Source organism: Bufo bufo, chromosome 5, assembly GCF_905171765.1.
Source record: "Bufo bufo chromosome 5, aBufBuf1.1, whole genome shotgun sequence".
In the NCBI taxonomy this organism is placed as follows: Eukaryota; Metazoa; Chordata; class Amphibia; order Anura; family Bufonidae; genus Bufo; species Bufo bufo.
The window spans coordinates 244334569-244348775 of record NC_053393.1 but is presented as its reverse complement, the minus strand read 5'-3'; the positions used below and the strand labels follow the sequence as shown (position 1 = coordinate 244348775).

At 53.4% G+C, this 14207-nt stretch overlaps 1 long non-coding RNA gene across 1 annotated transcript; it reads right to left on the bottom strand.

Moving 5' to 3' along the window:
- Positions 1-817: 817 nt before the first annotated feature.
- LOC121000592 lies at positions 818-9566 on the bottom strand. The gene is made up of 3 exons (XR_005778865.1): positions 9470-9566; positions 3605-3613; positions 818-829 (listed from the first exon to the last, which is right to left on the bottom strand). It is a non-coding gene; the product is annotated as an uncharacterized LOC121000592 (long non-coding RNA).
- Positions 9567-14207: the final 4641 nt, after the last annotated feature.

Here is a 14207-nt window from a genome sequence, read left to right as displayed (position 1 = left end):
ATACAATCCTAAACTACACTACACGTTCCCAATTCCACCCATAAACTAACTATACAGTTCACACATACAAGTAATATAACAATAACCCACCCGTCTGTACTCACTGTCCCGACGGGGTTAACGGTGGCACTGCAAGGGAGTGCAGGCCACAGACACTATAGATTCAGCACTGCAAGGGTTACTTGCAAGTGAGTGCTGAGGTTTTCCAGGGGTACAGCAGGGATCAGGGACACAGCAGGGAAACCAGGGGTTAATCAGGGTCTACCTGGGGTGTTTAGGGGGGTATAGGGTTCCAGGGGTAACCAGGGGAGAGATCAGGGGATAAAGGGTTCCAGGGGTGAGTGGGGGTTCGTTGGTGGGGTAGTGGGGTTTGTTGGTGGGATAGGGGTGGATCAGGGGTACAAATAGGGCCACAGGATCAGGGGTACAACAGGGGAACAGGAACAAGGGGCACAGGGGACTTAAGGGTTAATATCGTTGGTGGTATAGGGAATCGATACTAGTATATACTTGCTCGTTCGTCCAGGGGTGGGGGGGGTCCCGATCCTCTCTCCTCTCCAGGTCAGCGGGGGTAGGTGTGGCTGGGTCCGGTCAGTGGAAGGGGGGGGGGCACGTTTGTCCTGAGCGCCGATGCGCTCACCAGGTGGGGGCCCTGATCCTAACCGCGGAGCGCAGGACGCGCTCTCCTATCAGGTGGGGGGGTCCGGTCGTGGCCTTGAGCCGGAGTGGGGGCCGCATCCTAAGCGCCGATGCGCTTCTCAAGGTGGGGGCCCTCTCCTAACTAACAGAGTGCCGGGGCCGCCGGATATTTATCCCCCGGCGGCCCGCACTCCCGTGCCACCAGGGGGCGCGCACGCGCCCCCATCATCCACGTGGGCCGGCGCAGTGATATGACGTCACCGCGCCGGCCCGCACATCGGGGACGCGCTGCACACCAGGTGGGAGAAGCCTTTGATCTCCCGCCTGTGGCACTCTGCATTCCGGCCAGCGAGATGTTAATTTCGCTGCCGGAATGCGCATAATAGAAGGAGGGGAGGCTTCTCCCCTTCTTCTATCATGTATAATTGTCTCCAGCGGCGCTGGCGACAATTATATCAAAGGGCTCAGATTCTGTTGAATCTGAGCTCTTTGTATCCATCAGGATGACCGGACCCTTGTCCGGTCATTCTGATGCAATTAGCCAGATTGCATCGGTGTGAATGCTTGGGGGACATTTACACCGATGCATCTGGTTTCAGGTGTAGGAGGGGGGGGGGGATATATATATAATATACATGTGTATTGATGCTTGGGGCACATCCATACACATGTATACATTAATCATACATTCTAAGGGGGATTATATAAGGGGCCACATTCATATATATAAGGGGGCACAGCACCAGCCCCTACATTATAAGGGGGCACAAGCCCCTACATATATTAAAGGGATCACATATATCCCACAGGAGCCTACATGAGCCCCTGTGGGCCACTAAGGGCAGATGTGCACAGATGCTGGGAACATCCGCGCACATCCTCCTATAACGTGATTAATGCATGCATATATATCATACATGCACGCACGTGTTTGCATGCATGTATGTATATATATATATGCATGCATCTCAACCCTTCCTCAACAATCCCCCTGTTGTCGGACTATTTAATACGACAATATAATGGGGGAACGGGTTGAGATATATTTGCCCCCCTTCAACCCCATCTTTGGTGGAAGTTCAGGAAGAACTGTAGTGCACACTGATCTTTAGGTACTTAGACATCCCTAATCCAGCTTCCTCCGACCTGCCCTTCACCGTAACCTACTCCTCCGTCCACAGGATACACCGTCTTCTTCTTGACATCTTTAGGATACCACACACCCACAGTCTCTCGGTTAACTGGTCTTTCTTTAACAGTCTTAGTGTCGGCCACCCCCACTTTGGAGTGACCACACCCCCAAAGTCTCTCGGTAATTCTGCCGATCTTCAGGTATCTTCATCCCCCCCAATTTTGGAGTGGGTTCACCCTTACAGTCTTTACCTTTCTATAACAGTCTCTTGGTGTTGGCCACCCCCACTTTGGAGTGACCACACCCCCACAGTCTCTCGGTAATACTGCCGATCTTCAGGTATCTTCGTCCCCCCCAATTCTGGTGCGGGTTCACCCTCACAACCTCAGTCCCAACTTTCTTCTATCCAACGTCTGTTTCCATCTTGATGGGTGCGGTTCTCCCATGGACAGATTAATAGGTCTTTACAAGGCAGTTCAGACTCTTAAGCGGTGATGTCATAGTACCTAAATTCTACTGCGGAGAACACCTCCGCCACACTACACCTCCAGCCCTTCCCTTAAGAACCTCACCGTTCCAGGGTTCAAGGTGGCAAATGAATGATGCCTGTCCCTATCGTGACCTAACCTTATCCCCATTCACACAAAATACATGTCACATCCCTCCCAACACCACCAAAATCATTATATGTATGTGTACCCATAGAGACTCATGCAACCTGGCATATCTCTACACCTCCAAAGACACAGGTAGGTCGCAGACCCCTGTGTCAATGGGAAACGACTATAGGATGCAAATGTGTACAGCCAAATATAGGCTGTCACACATTTGCACCTAGAGTGTCCATGGGTACGCAATCAACCGACAAACACAATCAATAAATGTACAATACAATGTGCTATGGGGTTTCAGGGTAGTACAAGTTATACGTCCCGAACCCTCATAGGAAACAAAGTGTATCCATACAATATTTGGCTTCAGGAACAATGAGCCTCCTCCTCCGGATAGTTCTGTAAAGTTCTGTCTGGTTCTGGTGTATTTGGTCAATAAGTCCCTTGATCCTCCGATGACCAGAACCAGAAGAAGTTTCACTGGGTGAAACAAGTGAATAAGTTCTTCCACCCGAAAGTCTCCCAAGTCTTCCTCCAGAGCCTTAAATAATGCTCCCGCTGGATTGTGGCACAGTCTTCTCTAGAATACCTCTAGGCAGAGGTCGCTTGGTTGCCAAAATCCAGTGGGATCCTCTGGAGCTTCACAAGAGTGTCAGGGGGAATAGCTGGCCTCTTCTGTGGCATCTCCTGGGTTTTTCTTCCGCTCCATATAAAATCACACATATGGCAGAAGAAAACACCAGGCGCTCCCGGGGGAATTTCTCCCCTAACAGTGCGATTAAATGTGATAATTCCCAGCACCAATACCTTTTACCCATGGGTAGAGAAAGGTATTGGGCTGCCCTTTGTCTCACAGGGCCCCTCATCATCCCAACACTGGTGTCTGAACACCCTACCTTCAGAGGAGCGTGTCCTCTGTTGCACATCCCTCTGCACCAACAGATAAGGATGGCCACCCTACTAGGTTAGGATAACTGGAGTTCTGTGGACAAAGCACCATCTTGTTATTGATGGCACCACATCCCCGTCCACTCGTGTGCACCCAGGCTGATTTCCCCCTGTGATCCCGTCCTGTGGAGGCCTGCAGAACCAATGGCATAGTCATGCCCTGGCTCCCCAGGACCCCACAACACAAGAACACAGTCCACACTCTGCGTCCAATCCCTATCAGAGCTGTGCTGCCTGCTCGGACTAGAATCAAGTGCGCAGCACAACATTACACCAATGTTGTCTGTTCGCCCCAGTCCCCAGCGCAACACAGCCCTACCGAAAACCTTGAGCAAAACAGTGCTATCTGTATCGATCTGAGACCCTGGTTGCCCAGAATAATATCACATCATCCTTTGTGTGCTGCATGGAGAAGGTCCTTATGCCTTCTCCCGACCAGCAGGATTTCCCGTGTGATATTATCTGCTCGCGAACCTATACATTCTCGATCCACAGTATAACACTGTTCCACTCCAAGGGGACACAGAATGAAACAAAGACAGCAGACGGGACTTACAACACTACATAAATCACCATGGTAGAACACATCCGTAGACAAGGACTACCACCATCAACATCAAGAAAAACTTACAAACAGATAACAAAAACACACAACATGGACATACACAGGGAACAAACGGTGTAACAAATAGTACAGGGGTGTCAAATGTTGCCTAGCCTAGCTTGGCCACTCTGACCCCTCAGCAGCCGGTGATGCTGCCGAGAGGTAACCCAGTTATGGCCAGGCTGACTAGACCCCACTGCACAATTTGTTACCTGGCTGATACTGTTGGACACATTGCAATTACTTGCACAAGGGCAATTCCTTGCAATGTGTCCTTTGTTCCCACACCTGAAACATGTGACTTGGTTTCCTGTCCTGTGTGTTTTGCAGTGTCTCGCTATGTGACCTAGGCCACCACATGCAAAACATCTGATGTTTGCTCTGCATGGCCCAGGTCCATCTACACTGCAGCCGTGCTCCCTTCTACTGAATTGTACCATCCTCAGGGACGCACTCTTCACCACAGTTCTTTTTCCCAAAGTCAGGGAAAAATCTCTGTTAGTCTGGACCGGCTTGACCTGATGATTAGACCGGTCACAGACTACTCTCCCCCCTTGTGGCCCTGCACAGGGCAACATTTTGGGAGATTCCGACCCTGGCTTTACGGAAAAAGAAAGGGCCGGCACCAACTTGGTGATAACCTGTTGCATGCCAGACATTAGCTGGGACCTTACAGCAACCTCAGCCTTCAATTTGGCTACCGTCACGTCAGTAGAGGCAGTCCGCTCCTTGAAGGCCTTGACCTCAGTATAAGACTGAGTCAACTTAGCCTCAATTTCCTCCTTCTGCCTCTGCAGCTCTACTAACTGTGACTCTATCCTAGCCACCTGCGCATCTCGGTCAACAGTAGACTGCACATTCTCTGCCAGCTGTGCCCGCAATGCCGAAACCTGGTCCCAATTACTGGCACAGCACTGGCAGTGAATGGCCGGAGGAATTGTCTCCGTTGACTGAGACACCAGCGCCACTTCCTTTGGCTTACAGATGCTAGCCTCAAACGTATGAACGAGTTTGGCCAGCATCTGAAGCCGTTTGGTGGCCTTGTTCAAAACCGTCCGTTTGTTAACACAAAGCTTGTCGTAACTACAAGCCTGTGCTAACAAATCGGACCACAGCATTTCTGCTGACTTGTATGTAGTGGGGAGGATGGGGTTAAATGTGCTGTGTCTGCTCAAGTGTTGCAGTGTGGGGAAGTCCATACTCACCGTTTGATGAGTGTCCATCTTCTCCTTGGCGCCGTACCTCGCAGCTGCTTGGAAGAAGTCCATTTTCCCGGATCGCCTCTTCCCGACCAGCCTGACTTGTACGCCGCTCCCACGAAGATGGATCTCTTTCAGTGACGTGTCTTCTTCTCCCTTGCAATCACTTGAGCGATGCTTGTTGGTGCTGTACTTTTCCGTGTCTTCTTCTCTTACCCCAGCGACGGTGACCGTGTAAAGCAAATACAAAAATATTAGTACACAGATAGATTCTAGATTCTCTGCAAAAGATTTTGTTTTATTTCTGGTACTCTAAGGGAAGTATCGCTTCTCCTGTACGAATTATCGGGTCCTAGACGCTCAGACACTCCGCTGACCGCGTCTCTCCTGCCCGCTAATTCACAGTACCAGCGACCCTCAGCCCTAAGACCAAAAACAAATGCAAAATCCACGCAGTGGGCCTGGCTCGCCAATGTAAAGGGGGAATATTACTCATCAATATTTATGCAAATATCAATAATTAATATTCATAAATGGGAGGAGCCAACTATTGATGACTCCGCCTATTTATGCCTTTATATAATAAAAACCCAATACCTTTGCTATGCCTTACACTAATCACTATGCTAGCTGCATGCGCCTTACTAACTAACTATCGCCAATAACTACACGTTACACAGATAGTTACAAGTAACAGTATTTATTACTAACAATACACTACGCACGCAATACAGTAAATACACAGCACTACATATACAATCCTAGACTACACTACACGTTCCCAATTCCACCCATAAACTAACTATACAGTTCACACATACAAGTAATATAACAATAACCCACCCGTCTGTACTCACTGTCCCTACAGGGTTAACGGTGGCACTGCAAGGGAGTGCAGGCCACAGACACTATAGATTCAGCACTGCAAGGGTTACTTGCAAGTGAGTGCTGAGGTTTTCCAGGGGTACAGCAGGGATCAGGGACACAGCAGGGAAACCAGGGGTTAATCAGGGTCTACCTGGGGTGTTTAGGGGGGTATAGGGTTCCAGGGGTAACCAGGGGAGAGATCAGGGGATATAGGGTTCCAGGGGTAACCAGGGGTGAGTGGGGGTTCGTTGGTGGGGTAGTGGGGGTTCGTTGGTGGGATAGGGGTGGATCAGGGGTACAAATAGGGCCACAGGATCAGGGGTACAACAGGGGAACAGGAACAAGGGGCACAGGGGACTTAAGGGTTAATATCGTTGGTGGTATAGGGAATCGATACTAGTATATACTTGCTCGTTCGTCCAGGGGGTGGGGGGGGGTCCCGATCCTCTCTCCTCTCCAGGTCAGCGGGGGTAGGTGCGGCTGGGTCCGGTCAGTGGAATGGGGGGGGGGGGGGCGCGTTTGTCCTGAGCGCCAATGCGCTCACCAGGTGGGGGCCCCGATCCTAACCGCGGAGCGCAGGACGCGCTCTCCTATCAGGTGGGGGGGTCCGGTCGTGGCCTTGAGCCGGAGTGGGGGCCGCGTCCTAAGCGCCGATGCGCTTCTCAAGATGGGGGCCCTCTCCTAACTAACAGAGTGCCGGGGCCGCCGGATATTTATCCCCCGGCGGCCCGCACTCCCGCGCCACCAGGGGGCGCGCGCGCGCCCCCATCATCCACGTGGGCCGGCGCAGTGATATGACGTCACCGCGCCGGCCCGCACATCAGGGACGCGCTGTACACCAGGCGGGAGAAGCCTTTGATCTCCCGCCTGTGGCACTCTGCATTCCGGCCAGCGAGATGTTAATTTCGCTGCCGGAATGCGCATAATAGAAGGAGGGGAGGCTTCTCCCCTTCTCCTATCATGTATAATTGTCTCCAGCGGCGCTGGCGACAATTATATCAAAGGGCTCAGATTCTGTTGAATCTGAGCTCTTTGTTTCCATCAGGATGACCGGACCCTTGTCCGGTCATTCTGATGCAATTAGCCAGATTGCATCGGTGTGAATGCTTGGGGGACATTTACACCGATGCATCTGGTTTCAGGTGTAGGAGGGGGGGGGGATATATATATAATATACATGTGTATTGATGCTTGGGGCACATCCATACACATGTGTACATTAATCATACATTCTAAGGGGGATTATATAAGGGGCCACATTCATATATATAAGGGGGCACAGCACCAGCCCCTACATTATAAGGGGGCACAAGCCCCTACATATATTAAAGGGATCACATATATCCCACAGGGGCCTACATGAGCCCCTGTGGGCCACTAAGGGCAGATGTGCACAGATGCTGGGAACATCCGCGCACATCCTCCTATAACGTGATTAATGCATGCATATATATCATACATGCACGCACGTGTTTGCATGCATGTATGTATATATATATGCATGCGTCTCAACCCTTCCTCAACATCACGTGACCGGACCATGTGACTCCGGGAGGTGGTCGGGATATACAGGGCGCGCTTTTTGCTGTTAAAAACAGCGTCCATGCGGTCATTTGGCGTGCAGCGGAAGACATCATTTCGGATGCCCCCCAACAACTTGTGGGGTCTTCCACCTAATAGGACCATTGCTGTCCTGCTCCTTTGTACCCTTAAGATCCACTGATCTCAGGTATGTCCCTGTTTTGTCTCTTCATAGTTCTCAGCTCATGTGAACCTCTTTTTATGTTGTCTAGATCCTCATGTTGACCACATTCTTCCTGCAGGATTGCCTTTTGCATATTTTGGATTTTTCCCCTGATGATAGACCACTTGAAACGTGACAAGTCGGTAACTATCCTATAGGACTTAATAGGGATACCTCCCTATTTTAGGGTAACAAAAGCAGGCTTCGTTCAGCTGTAGAACAAAAAAATGGCGCACCATAGGATAATAACGTCTTAAATGAGTAATGAATGGTATCTCCAATGAATGGAGGCTCACCTGGTAGAGTTGTGCTATATTAGGCACAACTCTAATGTAGACATGTGTCAGGTTGGCATAAGCCCCTCACGGCGGATGGTATGCAGCCCGGGATGAGTACTTCTGTTCAGGGATGCCTGGAATCCCTCAGAAAGCCAGTAGTTCAGTAGAGAAAAGGAATATTCCACGGTGCAAAAACCACCCAGTGGTTGGATTAGAATGAGGGTTCTTTTTTATTAAGCAAGCGGTACAACGCGTTTTGGGGATATACCCCTTCTTCAGGTACAAATGACTTGCATACATAAAAACAAATTGCATACATTTAAAGGGTTTCTACCACTTCGTTTCACATATTTAGCTGTCAGACACTAGCGATCCGCTAGTGTCTGCTCTAACAAACCATCCTAATATAATAGGTTTTGGGGCAGCCATTTCGCTAAAAAAAGAACTTATATCGATATGCTAATGAGCCTCTAGGTGCTATGGGGGCGTCATTAGCACCTAGAGGCTCGGTCTACCTTCACAAAATGCCGCCGCCCAGCGCGTCCCTCCAGCCCGCCCATCTCTTCCGGAATGCGATCCTCCCTGTGAGCCAGCGGACGAATTCTCGCGCATGCGCCGTGCGCGTCTGTATTCGGCGCATGCGCAGTGAATGTCTGACCTCTTCCCTGCTCAGACATTTCCACTGCGCCTGCGCCGATGTCGTCATAGTGCTCCGAGGAACAGGCGCAGTGGAGATGTCTGTGCAGGGAAGCGGTCAGACATTCACTGCGCATGCGCCGAATACATACGCTCACAGGGAGGATCGCATTCCGGAGGAGATGGGCGGGCTGGAGGGACGCGCTCGGCGGCGGCAGTTTGTGAAGGTAGACCGAGCCTCTAGGTGCTAATGACGCCCCCATAGCACCTAGAGGCTCATTAGCATATCGATATAAGTTCTTTTTTTAGCGAAACGGCTGCCCCAAAACCTATTATATTAGGATGGTTTGTTAGAGCAGACACTAGCGGATCGCTAGTGTTTGACAGCTAAATATGTGAAACGAAGTGGTAGAAACCATTTAAATACATTGTAAAAAACCGCCAAAGACAAAGGGGGCGGGAAAGGGGCGGGTCAATGGGCGGTGCTAAGAAGGCTCTTCAAAGCTTGGCACAGAGAAGAAGAAAAATGTTTAAAAACTTGGATAATTTATTTCATTCGGTTCTCTCAGGGTCTATAGTCAAAAGATCGAACCTCAAAGAAGTGTAATCTCTAATTCTTAATTTATTTGTGAGGGTAATAGTACCGGGAAGCCTGTGTGGGCGCAGGACCTGGGAGAGTCGCAGGACCTTGGAGAGTCATGTGATGCGATCACATGACCTATTTTGCAGCATGTGACTTCCGTCAGCTGGAGGCAGAAAGGAGAGTGCGGCCGCATCAGGAGACAGCCGGTGTAGTGTTACATTACCCTACCTCGTGAGATTTCCCTACCTCCTGACTTCCTGTCGCATCGGAGATGACGTATGGGGGCGTGCCTTAGGTTTCACCATCTGCGCATGCCAAAAGGACAGTATAGGGAAAATCTCACTGCCGATTTTAGCAGCACACTGGGACACTGCGCATGCGTCGGGGAGCAGAGGTAGGTAAATATTACGGGCCAGTGCGCAAGCGCGCAAATATCCACCAGATATACGCGCCTGCTCAGTGTGGGGGTAGGGAAAAATTATGTCCCAGTGCGCAAGCGCCGAGGGTAGTATAAATATACATTTCAAAAGCGCTTTTAACCCTTTGCAGGAGCTATTCTCATAATGATTCTTGATTGATTGTTATCTTATATATAGGTTCTATTATATAGGGGGTCAGTCTGCGCAGTATATGGGGGGGTCTGTCTGTGCAGTATATGGGGGGTCTGTCTGCACAGTATACGGGGGGGTCTGTCTGCGCAGTATACAGGGGGATGTCTGCGCAGTATACTGTCACGATGTAAGCAGTGTGTAGGAGACACAGAGGCGGAGATTGCTGAGCTCAGTCTGGTGCTAGCAGCTGCAGTGCTCAGACGTGCCTGTGTGAAGCTCCTGCATCCCAGCTTGTGCTCCAGGGTGATTCACCAGCTTTTCCCCTGTAGAGCCACCTGTCTTCCAGGGAGTTTTTCCAGCTACTCCCAGTCCAGACCCTGCCTCTCCCTAGGGAGTTGGTGGGGTCTTGGACCATGGTGTCCAAGACGAGGACCCCTGCTCTCCGGTCAGGGTCGGGGGGGAGCAGGGGGTCCAGGCAACCGGCCCTGAGCGGAAGTGGGGTCAAGAAACCTGACAGCCAGGTCCCCCATGAAGACGCAAGAAGGAAAGGTGATGTCCCTGCGGAGGCTATGGAGGTGTCGTCCCAGGTAGGTTGGGGGTCCCGGTGGGAGGGAGATTCCACCGCCACCTACAGCTCCCGGGTAGCAGCCAACCTACAGAAGTATAAGGAGCTGGGGCGACACCTCAAAGCTCTGAGAAATGAGCTCAAGCTTGAAAGGATAAAAGCAAATAATACCTCCAGCAGGAAGAGACTCCCTATTGCGGAGAGGATCAGGGACCTAAAGGCAGTGATTGAAGCTGCCGTGGTGGAAAAGGAGAAGCTGCTTAATGAAAGCGGTCCTTTCAGAGAAAAGCTGGAAAATGAGGACCGCTTCATGGAAATGGAGAGGAAAGGGGAGCAGTGTGGTGAGGGCAGTGATAGCGAGGCAGACATCCCAAAACCCAGTGAGGTAACTGGGTCCAGGGTGACAGCCCAGCCTGAGCCTGCCCCTGCACCCCCTGATTTCCGGGAGCCGCTGCAGAGCCTGGAGTGCAGAAGTGGGATCCCAGCTGAGCAAGTTGGATTGCCACCATCTGACGACAGCGCCTCCTATGCGAGCGACTTCAGCGAGGAAGAGAGCGGGAACGGTGGGGGTCTTATGGAACAGATCCGGCTGCTGGAATCCCCTATGGAGTTTAAGGATTTTGCCTTTGGCGACGAATTGTTGAAAGACAGAGAAGGGAAGAAAAAAAACAAAAAAAGCAAAAAGAACAAAGAACAAAAATTTGAAGTTCGCTATGTATATGTTCCTGTGGCTCCCTCTGTGCGGGCTGAAAAGTCCGTGCAGGGTGAGCCGCAGGTGTGTCCTCTGGGTCCCGCTGTCATGGCGGGGTCAGGTGCTGGAAAGACGGCGCAGGACGCCGGCGTTGAAGGCGATAGAGGAGGCGGGGCTAGCTGCGGTGCTGGCCAGTTGGGAGCCCCTGGCGCTGTGGGCTGCTCTCCTGTGGGAGGGGGGAGTGGCTTGGCGCTGGGGTTCGCTCCCATGGAAAAAGTGTCCCCGTCCGCCGCCTCGGTGAGCGCTTGTGGCGTGGAGCTGAGGCGGTACGGCGGCGACGCTGCTCCTCCCACACATGGGCGGAGCCTAAAGGTCCTGGAGATGGGGACGAGAGACGGTGCGGTGAGCGCGGCTGGGGGCGTGCCTGGGGATGCTCCCGGCGATGCTCCCTTGTCTGGGGGCGGAGCTGGGGGTGTGTCCGGGGACGCGCCCAAGCAGCAGCGCACAGTGGCGGCGGGAGTGGCGGCAGCAGGAGAAGCGGGGACTGGTGTGGCTGGGAGCAGTGGTTCTACAGCGCACCAGTTCCCCATTAAAATTAAAATAAAAAAGGTGAAGAATGTTAAGAGGGCCAAAAAGGCTAAGAGGTTAAAAGCGGGGTTTGTATCCCCCAGTGCAGTGGCCGAATACATAAAGACCGGGTTTATTGCTGGGGCCTCTGCCTCCTCCTCCGGCGCTGAATCAAGCGCTGGAAAGGGGGAGGTAGTGGTAACCGGCGCCCAAGTATTGAGGGAGGCCGGCAGCGATAACCTAGATATGAATACGAATGCTGTAATGAATGTCTCTGCTGGCCCAGCGGTTTGTTCGCGGGAGGCGGCTCCTGGAAAAGGGGTTGCTCCTAGCGGACAAACATGTGATGGGTCTCTGGCCGCTGGGGCTGGGGGGGCTATGGAGGTGGGGGTCGGTGGGACACCGGTGGCTGGAGTAGCTGCTGGTGCGCCTGTTAGACCGGCCGGTGCCTCCGTGGCCTCTCGGGCTTCTGGGGTCAGTGGCCAAAAGAGTGTGCGGGAGTGTGTTGGGGCTGCGGGCCCGGTCTCTGGTGGTGGGGTGGATGCGGGGGGGCGATCGGCCGCTGAGAAAGCGGCTGCGGGCCCCCGTGCGGCCCCTCCGGGGGGACGGGGTGCAGTGTCTGCGTTAGGCATGGTGGGGGAGGGGGGGGGGCGGCTCGGCTGCCCCTCCCGCGTCCGTGGCGCCTGGCAGAAGTTATGCCAGTGTGGCTGCGGCCGTGGGGGGGGAGGGGCTGTCCTCGTTGGCTTCCTCGCTCTCACAGTCCGGTGATGGTGACTTGCAGCGGCGACTGCTGGAGGCCCTCAAAAAGGGGGAGAGCTCCATCACTGTAGAGGGAAAGAAGGTTGATCTGTCGTTCTGGTTCAACAGACATGGCGTGAGGGCTTTCCGAGAGCAGAATGGGGGCGAGACCGCCTGGTCGTCACCTACAACCGGCCCTGGGGTCAGACGGAATGTGGTCTGTCTCAAGTGGAGTAGCGATGAAGCTTGCCCTACAAGAAAGAGGGTGGCGGAGCTCCTGCTTGGGATGGGTTTCAAGGCGACCGACATCTTTGCCTTGATCCATCCGTACGGCTCCAAGGAGTTCGACGTCAGCTTTGTCCGGCCGGAGGGGCTGGAGCTCTTCTGGTCCGGGTATGAGCTGGCGAAGAACACGCCGGACTGGCGCGGTTTCCTTGCGAAAGCAATAACCCGTCAGAGTGAGGTCAAGAGAGTGACCGTTTTGACCCGTAACGAGTCGCTCTCTTGTGTTGACATCATGACCTGGCTGGGCAGGTATGGAGAGATCCAGGGGGTTCCATCCAAGAACCTGGACGAGTTTGGCATTTGGTCGGGCGCCTGGACGTTTAACATCAAACTCAAGCGTCTGGGGAGTACGGTTTCCCACATTCCATCATCTGCCTTTATCGGCCGTGACAGGATTTTGGTTTTCTACAGGGGGCAGCCTAAGCTCTGTCACAAGTGCGGCAGCCCCTCACACTTCAGCGCCAGCTGCCAAGTGCAGAAGTGCGCGCTGTGTGGGGGGACCGGTCATCTAGCCGCATCTTGTGGGGAGATTAGATGCAACCTGTGCGGTGAACTCGGTCACCCTTTCAGTCGTTGTCCTCTCTCTGAGGTCAATGCGGCCCGAGCTCACGCAGGAGCGGGCTGGGAGGTCCCTTCGGCTGAGGCGGGTGCTGGCGGAGACGGCAGAGTTCAGGGGTCGGTGAAGAACAAAGATGGTCCGTCCCGGCAGAGGCGGAGGGAGAGGCGCCAGGCGGAGAGGGAGCGGGAGGAACCCCGTCCTGGGGTGATGCCTGCCCCTTCCCAAGCGGCTGCCCCTCCTGCATCGGAGACCCTAGGGGACAGGGAGCTGAATGAGGAGAACGAAAGACTGGAGCGTGCCGAGGGGACTCTGTCCTCGCACTATGAAAGCGCCGCAGAGGATAGCGGGACGGAGTCCAAAATAATTAGACGGAAACGCCGTACTAAGAAAAGACCCGGCTCGACCAAAGTAGCCAGGGAGGGCCTAACCGACTCCCCTCTGGAGCTCTCCAACCGGTTTCTCACCTTGGATGAGACCTCCGCCTCCTCTTCTTCTGGGGAGGAGGTTGAAGGTGGGAGACCGGGGGCGAAGGAGGGAAGGCCTTCGGGAGGCCCCGCGCCCCCCTCTGGTGGGGATGTAAGGTCCTCAGGAGGGGTGGCAAAACCGGGCCCTGAGACCGAGGAAGCCGGGGGTGGTGCGCGGGGGGAGGCGGTGGTGACAAATGAGATGGACACCACCGTCTCCCTCAAGAGGGGTCGTGCCGCCTTAGAAGACAGCCCCGGGAGAGGGAGGGTTGGGAAGAAGGCCGTCTAACTCGATCACTCTGTATGGCGGCACCCGCTCTGCTGACGCTGGCGACCATTAATGTCGCCAGCATTAAGTCGGATGCGGCTCGTTTCGCGGCCTTTGATTTTCTCAGCCGAATTGGGGCTGACGTTTTGTTTTTGCAAGAGACCAGGCTGCCAGATTTGGCGGCGATTCACGAAGCCAGGAGGGAGTGGAGATCAGGGCCCTCCTACTGGTCTCTTGCGGCCGAGCCGTATAGCGGAGTGGCGGTCCTTTTTACCGCG